The sequence below is a fragment of the Podarcis filfolensis genome, assembly GCF_964270895.1.
Source record: "Podarcis filfolensis genome assembly, chromosome: 2".
NCBI classification, from domain to species: Eukaryota; Metazoa; Chordata; class Lepidosauria; order Squamata; family Lacertidae; genus Podarcis; species Podarcis filfolensis.
Window position 1 is genome coordinate 122,892,290 of NC_139605.1, and position 21,371 is coordinate 122,913,660.

General features: G+C 46.7%; 1 protein-coding gene and 1 long non-coding RNA gene across 9 annotated transcripts in view; one reads left to right on the forward strand and one right to left on the reverse strand.

The window, feature by feature from the left end:
* The window catches only part of PDE1B (phosphodiesterase 1B), a 130,159-nt gene that overhangs the window by 67,978 nt on the left and 40,810 nt on the right, over window positions 1-21,371 (forward strand). Inside the window, exon 1 of one of the 8 annotated variants that reach the window (XM_083599770.1) lies at window positions 2,192-2,210. The exons of 6 other annotated variants lie outside the window; for them this stretch is intronic. The gene's annotated coding sequence lies outside the window, so the exon portion shown is untranslated. Of the gene's footprint in view, window positions 1-2,191; window positions 2,211-18,006; window positions 18,038-21,371 lie in introns of those variants that run through there. One more of the 8 variants, XM_083599771.1, reaches the window with a different exon arrangement.
* Window positions 15,540-19,803, reverse strand: LOC310756165. The gene is made up of 2 exons (XR_014544739.1): window positions 18,863-19,803; window positions 15,540-15,883 (listed from the first exon to the last, which is right to left on the reverse strand). It is a non-coding gene; the product is annotated as an uncharacterized lncRNA (long non-coding RNA).

A 21,371-nucleotide genomic window follows, 5' to 3' on the forward strand; every position in this document is an offset into this window, starting at 1 on the left:
GGGCAACCAAGGTGGTCAAGGGTCTGGAAACCAAGACTCATGAAGGCTGGGTATGGCTAGCTGGAAAAGAGGAGAGGAGATATGAGAGCCATCTTCAAATACCTCAAGGGCTGTCACATGGAAGATGAAGTAAACTTGTTTTCTCCTGCCCTAGAAGCAATGGCTTCAAGTTACAAGAAAGGAGACTCGTACAAAACATCAGGAAGAACTTTTTACAGTAAGAGCTGTTCAACAGTGGAATTATCTCCCTCAGGAGGTGGTGGACTCTCCTTCCTTGAAGGTTTTAAAGCAGAGGTTGGATGGCCACCTGTCATGGATGCTTTAGCTGAGATCCCTGCATTGCAGAGGGTTGGACTAGATGATGCTTGGGGTCCCTTCCAATTCTACAATTCTATGAGTCTATCATTCTATCATTCGAGGGAGGAGACAATCACTTCAACCACCAGATGCTGGGGGGCAGGGAGCGGTGAAGAGGACAGAGCTATTTGTGCCATTTGAATTGTGGTGCACCAACTAAGAAGTTGCCTCAGGTGTCTGGGCCAGTGCCTGGGTGGGTGAGGGATAGTGAGATTTAAAATGCACTTTAGATTTGTGTCTCCTGAGGCGAAATGGGAAGCTACCTTCTCCCCCCCACTGAAGCCTTGTCTACTAGGGTTGCACAGCAGCAGCGACTTCCAGAAAGATCTTATGAGATCTCGTGGAACTCTTGCAAGAGTTTTGAAAACTGTTGTGAGATGTCGCGGGAAGCCGCTGTCGTGACCTTGCTTCACTCCGCCTCATTGGTGGGGCTGGACCTGCCTCTGGGGCTCTGCTTGTTGCCATCCCCCCCTCCAGTGGAATGCTGCAAGGGAAGTTCCCTTGAGAGTGGGTGGAGGGCATTTTTGGCAGTGTGTGTGAGGGGTCACAGCTGGGTAAGAGAGGGTTACCCAGACAAGGTGGCAGAATGGATCGGGTGTTGGAAGGCTGGGGTTCAAATCCCTGCTCTGCTACAAAGCTTAGGGGATGAATGTGGGCCAGTCAGTGTCCCTCAGTCTAACCTACCTCACAGGCTTGTTGTGAGTGTAAAATGTGGGAGGAGAAGCGTGTTTGTCACTCTGAACAACTTGGAGGGTGGGAGGGGGAAATAGGTAAGCAAACAGCTGGATTGGCAAAGCATTCTCAGAAGGAGTTGGATGCTGAATGTGCAGAGGTAAGCTGATACGTGAACACGTGGAAAAGCAAATTCTGTGAGCTCTTCTTTTCCACATTCTTGTTTTCAAAAATTATTTCACTGTCTCTGGTCCTTTGGGAGAAATAGGGTATTGTCTGCCCCCCAACCACAGAAAAATGAGCTTAGTGCAAAGTTTTTCTGACCATGTGCAGACTGTTCTGTTCCCTTTTTAAAAAAAGTAACAATGAATTCACTGAACACACCTGTTTTATATTTTGTGTTCCAGCAACTGAATGCAAAGATGAAATTCTGACTAGTTTTGCAACCTGCAAACCTACTGCATTTCAGTGTCCTAAAAGAGCGGAGGTTGCTTCTTGGGCTGCCAGTCATTTTAGGCAAGGCTTCATTTACTTTTTTGAACCTCCTCCTCCCCCCCTTCCAAAACAAACAGGCCGTTTCCACGCATTCCCTGCTTGCCCCCATCACCCCTGGGGAGCAGCCTGCCCAACCCCCTTGGCCTCTGCTGGCTGCCAATAGATGTTCCTGTGATATAAATGATAAATGGCTTTTCACAGGCAAAAATAGTCAGTGGTGGTGTCCGGTAGTCTGCCAAGCCAGCAGCTGAAGCCAGCCTGCATCTATCGAAGCGCATATTCCCCCCTCTCTCTGGTTGCCTTAAATGGCTTTTGTGCGTTTCCTTTTTTGCCTTTGCTAGCGGTTGTGAACCTTTTCTACCTTGCGCCCCTCCCAACCGCAACTCACAAGCTTTTGCGGACAGAAGGCCTGACAACCCTACCGCAGGTTGCATCCTGTGCAGCAACCCAGCATTTAAGCAAGGGGGGGGGACAACCCCTTTGTTGTGGTGAAGAAAGAAGAAATATCGGGATGTTTTTAGAAAATAAACAGTGGACTAGGCCCTGGCTGGTGGTGCCGAAGCCCTCCTGGACTGACAGGGTGGAGCCTGAAGGCTCTTGTGGACAGTGAAGGTCCTCAGTGCCTCTCTGCTCATGGCAGAGGTTCTTCAAGTCCAGCGGGCCCATATGCACAGCCCCATCCTCAGGTAAGAACAGGGAGTGGTCATTTTCCTGGGCTGAGGCTGCAGTCCTGCCGTGCAGTCCTAAGTGTGGTGGCGTTCAACTTGGTTTTTAAGTTGAGCAGATCCATTGCAATGAATGGAGCTGACTTGGCCATGTCCATTAATTTCAGTGGGTTTGATCAGAGTAAAGACTTAGCTGAATACCAGTACCCTCTGTCTACTCAGAAGCAAGTTCTAATTAATTCATTGGAGTTTGCACCCAGGTAAGTGGGGTTAGGATTACCTAGGAGTTTGTCCACTGAACTCAGTGGGGTTTACTTCTGAGCAGACAGGTACAGGCTTGTGCTATAGAAGTTCTGAGTTGTTGTAAAGCTGGACTAGAACGTGCTCCTGTACCTGGGGGTTGGTGGGGCTGCTTCTAGCTTTCAGCCAGGCTGCCTTTTCAAGATGGAAAACCCACTAATGGTGTGCTCAAAGTTATGTTATACGGTTTATGTTCCTCTTCCTCCTTCCTCTTCTTTTGAAAAGCACCTTAGTGATGGTTAATAAATTCTATAGTACTTGAGGGAAAAATAAAGAAGACTGTGACACCTTAAAGACCAGCAGTTTCATTGTTTGTAAGCCGAGCAGACACATTGTCTGCGACAGATTTTAGGGGCTCTTGGGGGGAGATGTATACAGTGGGGGGCTCTTCCTGAATGAGTCCACCTCCATGGCACTGTCGCCACTGCCTAGCCACTTACTTGATTAACAATTTTCTACATTTCATAGAATCATGGAATTGTAGAGTTAGTCCAACTCTCTGGAATGCATGAATCTCAGTCCCCAGACCCCCACCCAGACCAGACCCTGCTTACCTTTGCAAATGTGCTAGCAATTTTATTGCTGCACCACTGTTTTATATTCCACCTTTCCTCCAAGAAGCTCAGTGCTCCCCGCCAGCTCTATTTATCCTAACAACAACCCTGTGGGTTAGGTTAGATTAAACTAATCGACAGTGACTGGTCCAAAGTCACCCAGTGTGCATCACATCTGGTGTGATGGCTGAGATCCTACCTGCCTGTACACTGTCTCACCAGTGGTGCATGCTCTGGTTTTCTCCTGCTTGGACTACTGCAGTGTGCTCTACCTGGGGCTACCTTTGAAGGGAACTGCACATAATCCAGAATGCAGCAGCTAGACTGGTGACCAGGACCATATAACACCAGTCCGAAGTACACTGGCTCCCAGTATGTTTGTGAGCACAATTCAAAGTGTTGGTGCTGCCTAGGTCCAGTATACCTGAAGGAGCAGCTCCACCCCCATTGTCCAGCCTGGAACTGAGATCCAGCTCCGAGGGCCTTCTGGCAGTTCCCTCACTGCAAGAAGTGAGTTTACAAGAAGAGGGCCTTCTTGGCAGTGGCACCCTCCTTGTGGAATGCCCTCCCATCAGATGTCAAATAAATAAACAACTGCAGTGGTACCTTGGGTTACATACGCTTCAGGTTACAGACTTTGCTAACCCAGAAATATTACCTTGGGTTAAGAACTTTGCTTCAGGATGAGAACAGAAATTGTGCAGCAGCGGTGCAGCAGCAGCAGGAGGCCCCATTAGCTAAAGTGGTGCTTCAGGTTAAGAACAGTTTCAGGTTAAGAACTGACCTCCAGAATGAATTAAGATCTTAACCCGAGGTACCACTGTATCTGACTTTTAGAAGATATCTGAAGGCAGTCCTGTGCAAGGAAGTTTTTAATGTTTGAAGTTTTATTGTCTTTTTAATATTTTGTTGGGAGCCGCCCAGAGTGTCTGGGGGAACCCAGTCAGATGGGCAGCATATAAATAATAACATTATTTATTATTACTATTATTGGGGATTCAAGCCCTGTTCTCCCACAGCTTAGTCAAATACAGATGGGAGCTCATCGCAGGGTGGGGGGTTCAAGCCCCACGTTGGGCAAAAGGTTCCTGCAAGGGGTGGGCTAGAATGCCCTCCTGGTCCCTCCCAACTATAATTCTAAGATTCTAGCCACTACACTACTCTGGGATACTGGAACAGAACACAAGGAAAGCAAATTGGGAGCATTTCTATTTTATATTCTGTTAAGGTTGATACTCCACATTTCCTCCAAGTTGCCTCAGTGAGATGCATGGCTGAGCACCCTCTGTGCTCTCCCTCCGCACCACTGTGGAGGCTGCTGTTCTTTCTCTGCCTTTCTCTTGTCCCTGCTTCCAAAGTGCAGTAATCAGGCAAAGATGGGGAGGAAGAACAATAGAATCGTAGGAAGATCACAGCCAGGGGACTTGGGGCAGGGCAGGCAGTAAGTAAGCAGAGGTTCCCTGCTAGGGCGTCGGCCTTGGCGGAGGCCCAACAATGCTGACCCCTTCTGTTGGCCCAGCTTGGCATCCAGCTGGCCATTCTGGCTGGGGCTGGTGTGAGCTGGAGTCCAACAACATCTGGAGGGCCACAGGTTCTCCTCTGGGATAGATGGAGTGGGGAATCAGTGGAATAAGGTTACCCTGGAATACCAGAGATCTGTGGGGACACTCTTTCAGTGCAAAAGTGGTGTTTTGGGGCCCCCTGTTTGCTTTGTTTATTCCTTCTTTGTGCCCTAATTGAGGTCTGCTTGAGCAGCATTAATCCGCCCCCCCCCAAACTATTTCTTCTTCTTCCTGGAAGTATTGACATCACTATTCCCATCAGTGACAATGTCACTGAGGGCAGATGCATCTAATTTAGAACGAGGCCCTTCTTTCCAGAACTGCATCGCCTTCACTTCGTCTGAATGGGTGACCAAGAGGGGAACAGGCCCCTCCCCTTGAATCTTTTTCTTTCCTGAGTATTTAACTCTTTAAAGTAGGTGTAATTTTTTTTAAAAAAACTTTGAACAATGTGCCTCTTAAATCAGGGACAGCAAGGCAACCTTCTGTTTTCCTTAAGTGTGATCAAGTTTGCAGAGTTTTTTTCTTGACTGGGCCAGATCAGCTCTGGCCGCATTTGAAAAAAAGCTTTTGCTTCTACCAAATAAATCAAGACAGTAACTATGCCACGGTGTCGTAAGGTCATTGTAGCCACTGGACTTAGTGGGGTGCGTATGTGTCCTTCGATGGGTGTGTGCCCTTATGCTTCAGAATGTGGGGAGTAGGGATGTGAAAAACTGTCAGTTTTGGTTTCTCGGAGTTTTGCATTTTTCAAATGTTGCTTTCACTCTCCACATTGCCGCAAAAGTTTGCAGTTTGTTTTAACAAAATCCAACATAAAATCATCAGCATTATAGTGTGAATTTCTCCTTATATACACATGTTTTTACATATTGTATATGGTCTGCATCAACAGAAGTCTAGCGTCCCAATCAAGTGACTTGTTAGTCTTGCTCTATACTGTTTTGGTCAGACCACACCTGGACTACTGTGTCCAGTTCTGGGCACCACAGTTTAAGAATATTGACAAGCTGGAACATGTACAGAGGAGGGCGACCAAGATGATCTGGAAACCAAGCCTTATGAGGAATGATTGAGGGAACCGGGTATGTTAAACCTGGAAAAGAGGTGACTGGGTGGAGATACGATAGCCATCTTCCAATATCTCAAGCGCTGTCACATGGAGGAGGGATGGTGCTTGACTTCTGCTGCTCTGGAGGGGGGGACCTAAACCAATAGCTTCATGTTACAAGAAAGGAGATTCTGACTAAACATTAGGAAAAACTTTCTGACAGTAAGAGCTGTTCAGCAGCAGAAGGGACTCCCTTGGGAGGTGGTGGACTCGCCTTCCTTGGAGGTTTTTAAACAGAGGCTGGATGGCCAGCTGTGATGTATGATCTAGCTGAGATTCCTGCATTGCAGGGGGTTGGACTAGATGACCCTTGGGGTCCTTTCCAACCCTATGAATCTATGATTTTATGCCATTTTCCCCATTATAGACATTTTTGCAATTTCCCCTGATGTACCTTCATGTGCTATGCCTTTGATGTCTATTTTACCCTAGCGTGTGTATTTTTATACACATTCTGCTAAGAAGTGCAAAATTTTCAGAAGCGCTTGCTTCTACAAGTTGAAGGATAGCTGTGTTCCGGTTCGCACATTGTTTCGGAAACTGCAGCTTAGGTGAGTGTGCCTTTGAACGCGAACTGAACTCCTCCCCCATCCCTAGTGGTGACCCAGCCCTGCGCTCCCCCCCCGCCCTTTCATCCACCCATCCCGGCTCAGTCTGCTAAGCGCTGCTACACACTTCTTCCCCAAAGTCCTGCCCTTGTGGCTGCATCTTCCAGGCCTTGGGTCTCTTGCAGGGAGTTTCTTCAAGCAGAACTCCTGGTGTGGAAGGATATGGGTGCAATTTCTTGTCTGGAAACTTCCTTCCCTTCCTAAGGAAAGCATATCAATGCTGAGCGGAGTTAAAGCAGCTTGCAAGACGGTTGCGAGGCAGCAGCTTGTGAAGTCCCGTCCCCCCAGCTAACATGCTGTTTAGCGTTCTACTCGCACAATGCGGCTGATCACGATCAGGACTGGTGCCCACACAAGGTGCCTGCCACCAGAGTGTGACAAGTGTAGGGACCCTGGTGGGTGTGGGGCGGAACGAACAGCTCATTACAAACACAAAGGGACCTCTCTGCCATCGCTCACATGCTTGTTGCGCTAAAATGCTGCAAGTCAACTTTCTGCAGTTACCTAGTAACGCTACTGGGAGGGAAAGTAAGTTGCACGGCGATGTTTCCAACTTGAGACCTTGCAGTGGGTTTGAGGGTCACCTTTGCCTCTCTTCTCCATGACTGGGGTCCCTAGAAATGAGAGGCTCCTTGGAGAGGTGGGGGGCAAATCTGGGCCCAAAGGGGAGGAACACTGAGGAGAATGTGGCTTTGCTTTCAACTGCAGCTTGCACAATTTCTCCAGCCTTCATGGCTTGTGCCTGTGTGCTGCCATCTGCTACTGATATTCCTCAGCAGCAGGAGGGAAGTGTGCAATCACACACACACACACACACACACACACACACACACACACACACACCACTGATTCTGATCCAGTTTTTATGGTTTGGGGGAGAGGCAGGATGTTTCTTAGAGCCTCACATTTTTTTCTACTCTGTCCTCTGCTGCATTTAGGGACCCAGGGTGATAATATAGGAAGTGGAGAATTCCCCACCCCTGCCAGTGCATTTGGCACCTTCATCTTTTAGAGCAGGCATAGGCAAACTCGGCCCTTCAGATGTTTTGGGACTACAACTCCCATGATCCCTAGCTAACAGGACCAGTGGTCAGGGGTGATAGGAACTGTAGTCCCAAAACATCTGGAGGGCCGAGTTTGCCTATGCCTGTTTTTGAGGATGCACCTCTGCACCTCTTAATGCTGGTCATCAACACCTGAGATATATATGTTAGGACCCATTCTATCCTTGTAACTGTAATCTGTTTTAATTTGTTTTAGACATCGCATTTTCAAATAGCTGTAACGTACCCTTGCACCTTATGGTGAAGGGTGGGCAAGAAATCATCATCATCATCATCAACATCAACTAATAATAAAACAATTATAGCAACTTGCCTTATAGGGCTCTTGAAGAATATCCTCACAGCAGCCTTAGAAGGCCAGGCTTATCGATCAGATACGCTGCCAGCCATGTTTGCTGTGCTCACCACACTTCCCTTTCCTCCCTCTCAGACCCTTCAACCCTCACCCACTCAATCTCCTTTAGCCCCCTCTCCTCCAATCCCCAAAGCTACCCCTCCCCCAACAGTTCACAGAGGAGAAAGGAATGAAGAGGAGACAGACTTTCTTTCCTTCTCCCTCCGGTGCTGCCCAAATGAAGTGCACATTTTGAAATGCATACTCCCTTCTGCCGGCAGCACACTAAGGGGAGATAGACTTCAACCTGTGGTGAGCTGACAGTGGTGGGGAGCGCATGAAGGCTTGCCTGTGCTGCCTTCCCAGCTGCCCTCTTGCTCATGCCATTGGACCACCCTCTCTCACTCAGCCAGGACACCTGCTTGCTTGGACCCCAGGCTTGCCTCACCTTGTTATGCACACATGTGAGCAAATAAGCAAGTGGGCTGGTGTGTGGCAGCCACGACGACTACGGGGAACATGGGAAGGCCTGATGGGCCATTTCAAACCTGCTCACTCTGCTTGCCTGCTTGCTTCTACTGCTGCCCTTCCTGCTCCACTCAGTTGCGTGTCCAATGTTGTCATGCTGCAGTTTGTGTGGCCACCTAGTGGTGGCCACACAAACAGCAGCATGACAACTCTTTTTTTGTAAAATTATTATATAGTAAGATATGGCTATGCATGTATATAATAGCAATGGCCGAGTTGACCACCTTATTGTTTGCTTGCTAATGATTAGTGATGATCACTTGATGTTTCACTAGGGTTGTTCATCTGCTTACTAGAATGTACGGTCTCTGGAAGTTGAGTCTCCATGTGGGGCAGGCATGCGCTCATCTTTAGTCCTCCAGTGCACGTGTGTTTTGATGCATGCACAGGAACGCGGAGTCTTCTCTAGGCCACCACTTGCTGCTTCACATGCTGCAGCTGCCCACGTTAATTTGAAAAGTGGTGGACTCATAATCTGGTGAACCGGGTTTGATTCCCTGCTCCTCCACATGCAGCTGCTGGGTGACCTTGGGCTAGTCACACTTCTCTGAAGTCTCTCAGCCTCACTCACCTCACAGAGTGTTAGTTGTGGGGGAGGAAGGGAAAGGAGATTGTTAGCCACTTTGAGACTCCTTAAGGGGAGTGAAAGGAGGGAAATGAAGTCCAAATTCTCCTCCTCCTCCTCCTCCTCCTCCTCCTCCTCCTCCTCCTCCTCCTCCTCCTCCTCCTTCTTCTTCTTCTTCTTCTTCTTCTTCTTCTTCTTCTTCTTCTTCTTCTTCTTTAATGCATGATACAGCAAGCACTTTCCTCCCTAGCGGTATGTCATTTATCAAAATAACAAATGTGTGTGCTCTTTGCTGCTTCTGATATGTGGCTGAGTTTTTCTTAATTGGTTGTCTCCCCACCCTCTACTAATCAGTATCTGGACAGTAAATGTCATCTGATCTGGGCAGATGGGCCTCCTTGTCTTTAGTAACTTAGCACTAGAACTGGTGGACATCCGGTGAAGCTGAACGTTGGAAGATTCAGGGCAGATAAAAGGAAACCCTTCTTCAAATAGCACATAGTTAAACAATTGAATTTGTTCATGCAAGAGGCAGTGATGGCCAGCTGGCTTTGAAAGAAGATTAGACAAACTCATGGAGGGTAAGGCTATGAATGGCTACTAGTCAGGATGGCTTTGTTCTGCCTCCCCTGTCAGAGGCAGTTGCTGGAACTTGCAGGAGGGGAGAGGGTTCTTGCATCCTGGTCTTGCTTGTGGTCTTCCCATGGGTGTCTGGTTGGTCTGAGAGAACAGGATGCTGGACTAGATGGGCTACTGGCCTGATCCAGCAAAGCTCCTACTGTGTGGAAGGGGCTTGAGAATAGCCTTTATTTTTTTATGTTTGCTGCCTTTCAAAAACACACACACACACACACACAACAAAACACCAAATGCTCAAAGCAGTGCACAGCAATATTTAAAGCCATTGTAATAAACCAAGTAATACATTCACTGAGCAATATATAAACAATATGGAGACAGCCATAAAAACAGCCTTGGTTCAGCTGATAGAAAGCCATGCTTTGCTATAAATTCTCATATACAAACAGTAGAACTATGTTTCTTGTACTCTGGAATACAGTAATAAGAACATGAGGAGAATTGCCATATTAGATCATTCATAGATCTGGCACAGTATTTTGCTTGCCATGTGACCCTAAAATGATTTCCAGAAGATAAAAAGGATGATAACTGTTATGTACTAAGCTTGGATCCTAGAACAATAGGCAGGTAGGATCCTAGAATGCAACAACTGATTGGCCTGCAGGAGCAGCCCAGTCAGGTTCCAGGATGAAAGCAGAATCAGCCAATCAGACGGGACCCATTGTGTAAATAATGTATATAAAGCCTGAGGTTTTGGGGGAAACTTAACTTCTGTTCTACGAGCTGCAATAAAGAGAATGAAATTACTGTGCGACTCTGAGTATATTTCAATAGCCACCCATTCACCTTTACTTGTTCCACAACTGCCTTGAAATACAGAGATTCCAAACAAGCATGGATTGGCAGTGACTATTCCAGGGTTTTTGACAGCCCCACCTGGAGATTCTGGGGATTGAACCTGGGATCTTCAGCGTGCAGAGCTGGCACTCTGCCACTGAGCTACAGTCCTTTGCTAATTGCTTGGAGCAACTTATGCTAGCCTTTAGGTCTCTCCCAACTCAGTGCTTATGTCCTTTATGACATCAAAGTATGACACTTAAGAATCATAGAGGCTGCAATCCTATACACTTGAACTGTGAGCCAGCCCCATTGAGCCCCTTTGTGGGGTTTACATAGGGCTGGCCCCACCGATGAGGCAAGGTGAGGCGACAGCCTCAAGTGGCAGGATCCATAGGGGCAGCAGATCCGGCCTCCAATGAATGCCGCCATGATGGCAGTGACAGCTGCAGCACTCTCCTTAGAGGCCAGATCTGCCATTTCCTTGGCAGCCAACCCAATACCACCTCTATAGTGACTTCCTGGCAAATAGGATGTGCTGCTGGTCTCCTCTCACCACTAGGGAGGAAATGACAGAGGTGCCCACTGTGGTCTTCTGGGCTCTGCACTCACCTGGTATGATTTTCCTCCCATGATGGCCTTTGATTCCCACTTCAATGTTCATGTAAGGTTGATTGATTCTCCCCCTTCTGTTCCCAATTTAGACCTTCACTCACTCCTTCTTCCCTGGAGAGGGGTGCCATTTTGTGGTTAGCCTCGTGGGCTGGCCCTGAACTTACCTCTGAGTAAACATGCATTGGGATGCATTGTGTATTTCCTTTATTCCTTTTAACTGGTTTTGGACAGTGGGTGTTCCAGGTGTTGTTACCAACCCAAAGCCCTTGGGGAGGAAGCATATTAGAAATTGGGCTGACTAAATGTTTCTTGCACCTTGTGGAAGTTGCTGATCTTTTGCTATGTGAAAAAATTGTGCAGTCAAGGGAAATAGCACTTTAATTTGTGCAATTAACTCTATTCTCTTTTGGGAGGTGTGGACAAGCTGCAAGACAACGGTGTTGTGCTGGGGCTTCCAATACCTTTAGGGCCAGATTCAAAAAGAGGGTGGGGGTGCTTCTGCACCTCCTGCACAGAAGAGCAGATTTCAGAAAGTGGAGGCTGTCTTGCCAGATGCACTTCTGAAGATCCCCTGTGTGCCCCTCCTCTCTAGTCCTGGTGTGCGTGGAGTCATTGGTTCTGGAAATGCACTCTGTGCATTCTCTGTTGCTGCCTCTTACTCACACACCCTCACACACTCAAGAGAGGAGCAATAGCGAAGAGTCAGACTAACCTCCCAGCTCTAATTAAGCTGCCTCTGATGCCCGCAGCTCTCCTTCAGAATGCCTATTCTCTTGCCCTTGAAATCCCTCCTGAAAATCCTTTTTATCCTTCAAAGCTATTAATCCTCACCTGTTATAGAAATCAACCCTTAGTACATGTAACTGTGTTTACACTGCTCTTTGCCCATTATACTTGACTCTGTCGACTACCCTCCCTCACTTGAAATTTTAGATGGTAAGCTTTGGGGGGCAAGGATATGCCTTTTCTTTTTTAAATGATACCTATAAAGCATAGTTGCTTTATATGATAATTTAGTATGATTATAGGGCCATTAAGGTGATGGCTTTAAGTACCACTTTAATGTCACTAGAATCCTGTTTGTATAAGATTGTGTTTCTAAGCAGAATGAAGGACTGATACTTCATATACAAAATCTATATATAATTAATTAATGGTCAGAAGCTTGCAGCGAAGGGTCGGACTCAAGCCCAGGAAAGGACTTTCTTCTGTTTATTCCCAATAAACCAAATAAGGGGAACGATTGAATTCTTCTGTGGCTCCAAAACACTCACCATGGAAGAGGCTGCCCCACTGTTAAGAGGAGCTGGATTCTGAAAGATGTGTTTTGTTTGTGCAAGCCCATCACATTTGCATACTTTTGCATAACTGATTCTACATGGACACATGGAAGGAGTCTGGCCCTGACCACAAGAAAGCTAATGCCAGCAATCTCAGTAAGAGATATGGAGCAGTGCCTTCGAGTAAGCTACAAAAGTTGGAGTCCCTGATTTGCATCTCACCTCTGCCATGAACTTATGAGGGGGCCAAGGGGGCCAAAGGCAAGTTATTCTCTCTCTCGATTTCAACTTCCAGAGTTCAATGGGACTTACTCCTGAGTAAGCAGGTGTAGGATTGCAGCCTAACTAACTCTCTGCCTTCTGAGAGTTTGCTGACAGTGCAATCCTATGCATATCTGCCCACATGTAACCCCCATTGAGTCAGATGCAGCCCACAACAGACTTCTTTGTTGCTTTCTCAAATGCCAGAATGAGGAACCTATGGACCTTCAGAGATACTGTGGGGCTCCAGCTCCCATCAGCCCCAGCCAACATGACCAGAAGTCAGGGATGATGGGAGCTGAAGTTCCACCAGCATCTGAAAGGCCACAGTTTCCCTACCTCTGGCCTAATTTCATAGTGGTAGAAAGAAGGAAAAAATGGGAGACAGAGAGGAGAGGGGGCAGAGAGAGGGGGTGGTGTACCCCTTTTGGGCTCTGCCTCCACCCACTGTGCTCCCTGCCACAGATCATGCTCAAACAGAATCCCCTGCCCACTCCTGATCCTATGGGATGAAATAGGAAGGAACCGGGTGGGCTGTGCTTTGGGAGAGCATCTTCTAAGTGCAGCACATCTCAGACTAATGTCTCCTTGACTTTGCCCTTGCTGTTGGCTCCGAAGCACTTTAAACACCCATTCTGTTTCTTGTCCCCCCCACCCCATCCTTCAGTGGCATCACAGCTTGCCTTCCACCTTTCCTGGCTAATTGAAAAGATAGTGGGCCCAGATTACAGCCTTGCTGTGTAAATTGCTCAGGATGGGAGGCTGGCTTGACAGCCGGCGAGGGAGATGCTCTGGCCAATGAATCAATCATGAGGCAGTGGAACCGGAAAGTCTGCTCTGGGCGACGTCGCCCAATCCCCCTCACCGGCCCAGCCAAGGTGATGATTATTCACATAAAATGCAGGCTGATAGAATGTGTGATGCCATAATCCAAGTTGTCATGAGCTTTGCTGTGCCTTGGATATAGAACTGGTGCCGGACCACACATTATAATGAGTATTATTACTTATTGTTCTTACTGTGAAGCACCGGCTGCTGTGTTAGATGAAGTGCAAGTTGAAACCAGGGGCTCCTCCGAGCAACCTGTTTTTGAGCATTCATCCTGATTTGCTTGGATGTACCTTACATGGAGGTAGACTGTGTCTGGTCTTCATTGAGCATTTGTTCTGATTTGTTTAAGGGGCAGCTATACCACGATGAGGGACACGGGTGGCGCTGTGGGTTAAACCACAGAGCCTAGGTCTTGCAGATCAGTAGGTCAGTGGTTCGAATCCCTGCGACGGGGTGAGATCCCATTGCTCAGTCCCTGCTCCTGCCAACCTAGTGGTTCGAAAGCACATCAAAGTGCAAGTAGATAAATAGGTACCACTCCGGCGGGAAGGTAAACGGCATTTCCGTGTGCTGCTCTGGTTCACCAGAAGCAGCTTAGTCATGCTGGCCACATGACCCGGAAGCTGTACACCGGCTCCCTCGGCCAATAAAGCGAGAAGAGCACTGCAACCCCAGCGTCGGTCACGACGGGACCTAATGGACCCTTTACCTTTATACCATGATGAGCATTTCATAGAATCATAGAATCATAGAGTTGGAAGAGACCACAAGGGCCATCGAGTCCAACCCCCTGCCAAGCAGGAAACACCATCAGAGCACTCCTGACATATGGTTGTCAAGCCTCTGCTTAAAGACCTCCAAAGACCTCCAAAGATTTATCCTGATTTGCTTGTGGGGTGTTATTCAGTTGTTCCTCCTACACTTTTCAGTGCACTTCCCTGTTGCTTTTTGTTGCACGAGAGCCCTTTAAACATAAGGGTATATGAATAACCTCTTGGATCTGACCAGTGGCCCATCTAGTCCAGCATTCTGTTCTCACAGTGGCCAGCCAGATACCTGTGGGAAACCTGCAAGCAGGACGTGAGTGCAAGAGCAGCCTTCTCCCCTACTGTAGTTTCCAGCAGCTGGGATTTGGAAGCATTGCTGCTTCTGACTTTGGGGGCAGAGTGTAGCCATTGAGGCTAGTAGCCACGGGGGGCTCATCCACACTTACCTTTTGCCCCACACTTTATGGGCACAGATGCATGCTTTCCCTGTCTGTGTCCAAGCCTTGTTTTGCCTTTTGCCCCACCACTTTCCCAAGGAAAACCTACTCTTTACAGTAATGCTGAATTGGGGTTTTCTGTGAATTGCCATTTACTGGTTCAGCAGTAAAGGGAGGGTTTTCTTGAGGTAAGCGCTGGTTGGGGTGGATGGGGGAGGAAGCACTCGGACACAGAGCTTTAAAGTGCAGACTTGGTCTTAGAAACATGGCACGGAAGGAGGTCTGGATGAGCCCTGATAGCCTTAACAATTGACAGACTTATTTAATCCACTTTAAATACACAAACCTGAAGCTTGGATATATACTTCAATCCCTTCCACAAAATACTGAACGTCTGGAGGCATCTTAAAACATGTACAGCAGCTAGCACCATGGCTTACAAGAGGGATGGGAAACTTTTGGCCCTCCTGATGTTGCCAGATGCCAGCTCCCATATGCAGCCCTCCCCCTACATATGGCAGAAAGTGGTAACTCCAGGAACCCCCACCTCTACCCCTGGTTTGTTATATAAAATTGGCAATTAGCCGTTGTTGGATGGTTGCTGTCAATCCTACGTGGCAGCCTTCCTCTTTTGCCTGCTTCTGTGTTAGGAAAGACTCTCCAGGAAATTCATGGGCCATCTCCCCCTTTCTCCGGTGCAGTCTTTATTTTCTAATGTTTTATCAGCTTGCTTAATTAAAACCCTGTTCATTATACAGAGCTCAGGGCTGCTCTTTGTTCTCACAGAGCAAAACATTTGCTGCTGTATTATTCCCCACATTGCTGGAGACTTGTCAAAACAGATCTCTTTGAGATCCCATACTATTTGGGGATGGCTTCAGCCCAGAGACACTTATGCCAAATTATCACCATCTCCATCCTGCTCTTTTAGCTAGAGAACTCAGGCCAGCATCCGTTGTTCTCTCTTCCGCCTGACTTATCTTTACAACAACCCTGTGAGGGAGATTGTGCTGAAAGAGGCCTTGGCCCAAGGCTGCTCATTAGGCTGGAGCAGCCAATGTTCTGCTGTCCAGGTGGTGTTTGACCTCAACCCTCATCATCGCTGACCATTGGCCATGCTCACTAGTCATTATAATTCTTGCACTGCTTCACTCCCAGTGGGTGATGCTACATGCGCAGTGGTATCACTGGTTTTCCAGCCCTTCATGTTCTTCCGCATGACTTGCTTCCAAGATTCATGTGACTCGATCGGAGGCAGCAGTAATTGCTCAAATGCATGAGCCTGGGCTCTGTAATTGAATTTGCAGTCCCTAATCCGATTGCCAGGTGCTGGTTAACACGCTCAAGGCCCTGCAATGGCATTAGGGGGCTCCTCAGTCATTTCTCAGCCTTGTAGCTGGCCAGGAAAATGCATCTTCCCCCTCCTTCAACGTTGCCCTGACTCAGAGCCATCTGGATCTGCAAAGTGGAAAGAAAGTCTTTGAAATGCTGCAGTGTGACACTGATGTATGCATGAACGTCTTCGAAGCTCCTAGACAAAGGAGCATATGGAACTGTTTTATAATGACTTGGATTGTTAGTCTATCTCGTTCAGAATTGGCTATCCCTGATCAGCAGTGCCTCTCCAGGGCTTCAGGCAGGAGTCTTTCCTAGCCCTACTTTAGTGATGCTGAGGACTGAACCCTGGGACCTTTTGCACATACAGCATGTTCTCAACACAATTCAGAAATCCCAACCAGCTCTTCCAAATCCAGCAGAATCCCAGGTAACTGAGTGATTCCTAAAGCAGGCAGGGTTAACATCTTCAGCCTCAGTCTCTTCCAGGCGTGTGTGTGAGACTTGGAAGTCGTATTCCAGGCAATGTGACCAATAAGAATGTGCATTCTAAGAATGTAAAAAGAGCCCTGCTAGATCAGGCCAAAGGAGTCCCATCTACTCTGTTGTTGTTTTTTTATATAAGATATTTATTAGAATTTTCCATTTTATACAAACAAAGAAAAAAAATTAAAAAGAAAAAATAATAAAAGCACATAAGTTTCATAACTTATTTTTCAATAACATATTTCCCTGACCTCCTCATGCCTCCCCTTCTTGTATTCCAGTTCAAATTGTTTATCCAGCAAATCCTTATCTCATAGCATTACAGCTAAAAACCCCTTATTTTCTATCCATCTTCTTAAATTATTGTAACTTAAACTTTTACTTATATACAAAGAAAAAAGAACTATTTTTTCATATTCTTTTGTACCATTACAGCTAGAAACCACTTAATTTCAATCCAACATCACTCAACATTCCTTAATATTACAGTATTTTTGCAAATAGTCTTTGAATTTCTTCCATTCTTCTTCTGCCGACTCTTCTCCCTGGTCACGGATTCTGCCAGTCAATTCTGCCAATCCCATAAAGTCAGTCAACTTCATTTGCCATTCTTCCAGAGTGGGTAGATCTTGCGTCTTCCAATACTTTGCGATGAGTATTCTTGCTGCTGTTGTAGCATACATAAAGAAAGTTCTATCCTTTTTTAACACCAGTTGGCCGACCATGCCCAAGAGAAAGGCCTCTGGTTTCTTCACGAAGGTATATTTAAATACCTTTTTCAATTCATTATAAATCATTTCCCAGAAAGCCTTAATCCTAGGGCACGTCCACCAAAGGTGAAAAAATGTACCTTCATTATCTTTACATTTCCAACATTTATTATCGGGCAAATGGTAAATTTTTGCAAGCTTGACTGGGGTCATGTACCACCTATATATCATTTTCATAATATTTTCTCTTAAGGCATTGCATGCCGTAAATTTCATACCTGTGGTCCACAACTGTTCCCAGTCAGCAAACATAATGTTATGTCCAACATCTTGTGCCCATTTAATCATAGCAGATTTAACTGTTTCATCCTGAGTATTCCATTTCAACAGCAAGTTATACATTCTTGATAGTATCTTAGTTTTGGGTTCTAACAGTTCTGTTTCTAGTTTGGATTTTTCCACCTGGAAGCCAATTTTCTTGTCTAAATTATAAGCCTCCATTATCTGAAAGTAATGAAGCCAGTCTCGCACTTTATCTTTTAGTTTCTCAAAACTCTGCAATTTCAATTTGTCACCTTCTTGTTCCAAAATCTCACAATATTTTGGCCATTTGGCCTCCATATTGAGCTTTTTCTGAGCCTTCGCTTCCATCAGTGATAACCACCTTGGGGTTTTATTTTCAAGTAAATCTTTACATCTTGTCCAGACATTAAACAATGCTGTTCTGACAATATGGTTTTTAAATGCTTTATGAGCTTTAACCTTGTCATATCACAGATATGCATGCCACCCAAAAACATTGTTAAAACCTTCTAAATCCAAAATGTCTGAGTTCTCAAGAAGTAGCCAATCTTTCAACCAGCAGAACGCTGCTGATTCATAATAAAGTTTAAAGTCTGGCAGGGCAAATCCACCCCTTTCTTTTACATCAGTTAATATCTTAAATTTTATTCTTGGCTTCTTGCCCTGCCAGACAAATTTAGAAATGTCTTTCTGCCACTTCTTGAAACAGTCCATCTTGTCCACAACCATCTACTCTGTTGTTACAATGACCAACCAGATGCCTGTGAGAAGCCGGCAAGTGAGTGGAACCTGAGCTCAGCAGCACTTGTCATTCCCAGCAACTGAGACTCAGAGGCACACTGCCTCCAACAGTGGAGGTGAAATATAGCCACCTTACAAACATTAAGTGCTGACATTCATACTATCTCATTTCCTAAAAAAATATGGATTTTTAATTCTTTTTAAATATAAAAACCATACCCTTCCTCCCACTGTACCCACCTCTGCCTACTTTATCCTGACAACAACCCTGTGAGGTAGGATAGGCTGCGAGGTTACTCAGGGTCACCTGGTGAGAATCACAGCTGAGGATCCCAGTCCCAGTCTGACATTCTGACTACTGTGCTACACTGCCTTTCCTTGCCACAAAGAGCCAAGGCTGTTAACTGCACTGGACCAAAAGTGGATTATAATGGTAGTGAAGCCTGTGCAGAAGACCTGTCCATTGGGCATTCATCCTTGCAGCTGTTGTCAGGTGATGGCAGTTGCTTATTGAGCAGTCATTCTGATTTCTTCCTTGGGAAGGTAAATGCTGCTGCTGCTGCTGCTGCACCAAAGAAGTGCAATCCCACACTTCTCAGTGCATTCCCCTTAATGTATAAAGTCTGATCTTTAGGGGAAGTGGGCTTCTTGTGCAAAACCCTACCCCCCCCCCCACAACCAACTATAACTGTGCAAGCTGAATTTGCCAGAAGGCAGCTGAATCCAACCCCAAAGTAGTGACAGTCTGGAAGCACCCCTGCTCAGACACCCTTCCCTCGCCCCTTCTGTAGCGGCACGGGGCTGTAGGGAGGCTTGACATAGAGAACAAGCACTTCCAGGATGGACTGTGCAGAAAGATCACCTGCCAGGTAATGGGTAATCTCCTGGCCCGGTGGCTTTTAGGAGCCTTGGGCATTTTTGGAAGACTGCATCACACACAAAGATACCTCCTCCCTACATGTGTCCATCTCTGCTCAGTAACTTGAGTCTCTCAGGCTGTTGCCATGGTAATAGAACACCGCAGCAAAGCCCATAAGAGCAAACAGATTCCTGGTGTAGGAACTCAGCCGGCTGGAGTGAAATCCCACTGAAACCATTCCCCTTTGTTTGTGCTTGAGGAGACTGCTGGGGAGGCACAGATAGCTGAGAGGACCTAGGCAAACTCCCCTCCACATGCCCAGGAGCACCTGAATCCTACTCCCCACCTCCCATGCACAGTTCATTGCGCTGGTGGTGCTGAGCAGCGCCACTGAGCATATCTGAGCATCTTTGCCATTGAAAACCCTTCCCTAGGCATCTGTGGGTCATGTAAATCCTTTCCTGTGGGAGAACAGCCAGCAATGGCATTTTTATTTTAAGGAGGCAAGGCCTGTGCAAAGCAAAATAATCCCCCCTCTGGGATGCATTCTGTTAAGGAGGAGAGCGCTGACTTCTTAGCCTCTGCAAGGAATGACGAGACCATTGAGAAGCAAGAAGAAAGCAGATGGCTTTGTCTTCTTCTCTTTTGACTCTTACTTGTTGTCCCAGCCTAGCCTGCAGCACAGATCTCTCTGCTTTGGAGTGCCAGCCTGGGAATTGGCTAAGTGGCTCTTTATGCGCAATTGCTATTCCCTTGGCCAGCCGGGGCACCAACCCGCCCTTTCAAGAAAGCAATAAAAGGCCAGCTGGTCCCCTGTTTGTGAAATGCAAGCCAGGTCTTTGCTGCAGAGGAAGGGGGAGAGAGTTGGCGTACAAGACATGCAAAGAAAGACTTCAGCTTGAAGGAGCCTGAAGCAATTCTGCATCTGCGTGGGAGATGATTTAAACAGGTGTGCAGGTGTTGTGTGATGCTTTAAGAGGGGGAAGAGCATACATCCGCTGCAGAAGGCAAAAGGCAGCTTGGATACAAATGGCAAGTCTAGCTCAATACTGGAGAGGCAGAAATTAGACCACCTTTTCCTTTGCCATGCTATGCTAACCTGTGGTTTGCAGTCATGGCATTGAAGGAGAAGAGTTACTCAAGAGAGCCAGTATGGTGCAATGGTTAGTGTTGAACTGTGACCTGGGAGATCAAGGTTCAAATCCCATGAACTCAGCCATGAAGCTCACTGGGTATGACCTTGAACTGGTCACCATTTCTCAGCCTAACCCACCTCACAGGGTTGTTGGGAGGAGAACCATGTACACCACCTTGAGCTCCTAAGATTCTTTAATAAACAACAGTAACAAACAAACATTGTACCAAACAGACCAAGATCTGTTTCTTGCTTGCATTGCAGGGGGTTGGACTAGATGACCCCTGGGGTCTCTTCCAACTTCCAACTAATAGAGATAAGATGGCGGCGTGTGCACCATTTGCGCCCCCCCGACCTGCGAAGGAGCCTTTTTAAAGGCTTCGGAACGGGGGACGGGGTGAGCGGCGCGGTGCTGAGAGTCGACTGCTTCTCCTGTGGAGTGAAGCCGCGAGCCGTGGTCGGAGGGCACTGACTTTTTCCTGTGAACAATCGGACTCTAAAAGTAACAACCCGTGAGTAGTACGGAAATTGGACTTTTTAAGGAAATTTTCTTTGGAATTTGGCACGATCGGGGAAGGTGCAAACAGGAAGTCCGCCTCCCCGCCTTGTAAAAAATCAAAAGCAAGGACTAGTTAACTAAGGTCGAGAGAATTTCTTCTTCTTTAGTGGACAAAAGATATTAATTTCACGATTTGGCGATACAAGTATAAGTAATTGTACTGGAGGATAAGAGTTAATTTCGAGAGTTGAAGTGCCACCCCCCCCCCCGGACCCAGGAGTGATCCGTGAGAGAGCCTGCTGAGGAGATACAGAGGAGTTTGACAGCTGTCAAAATTAGCTGTCAAAAAGGAAAAAAAGAACTTTGTTTCTGCTGTCTCTGCTGGATATATTTGTTGCAATTTGGTTATATTTTGTTGAAAATAAGTAAGAACTGATACAAATTAACTTGACTTTTGGATTCTAACTGGAAAGAATACTAAGTTACCAAAATCCCTCTAGAGGGGGATCTGGGACACTACAAGAATGGCTGGAAGAGGGAAAATTCAGGCTGGGCTGGACAGAGTATTTGTTCTCCTGGGAAAGTTACAAGGCCAAATTGATGCTTTGGCTACAAATGTAACAACTCTGAACTTAACAGTAAATAACATTACAGAATTTGATAAGGACTTGACTCAGGAAGCCCATGCAGCTGGACAAAAAGAGAATTTTGAGAATCTTGAAAGTGTGGAGAAAGAGACATATGTTGTTTCTGAGGAGAAGGAAGGAGGAGCTGTAATTTTGCAAATGACAAAGGAGAGCCAGAGGCCTGATATCATGCTCACAAAGGAAAACAAGAAATCAAACCAGAGGCTTGACAGGATGATTACAAGGGAAAAT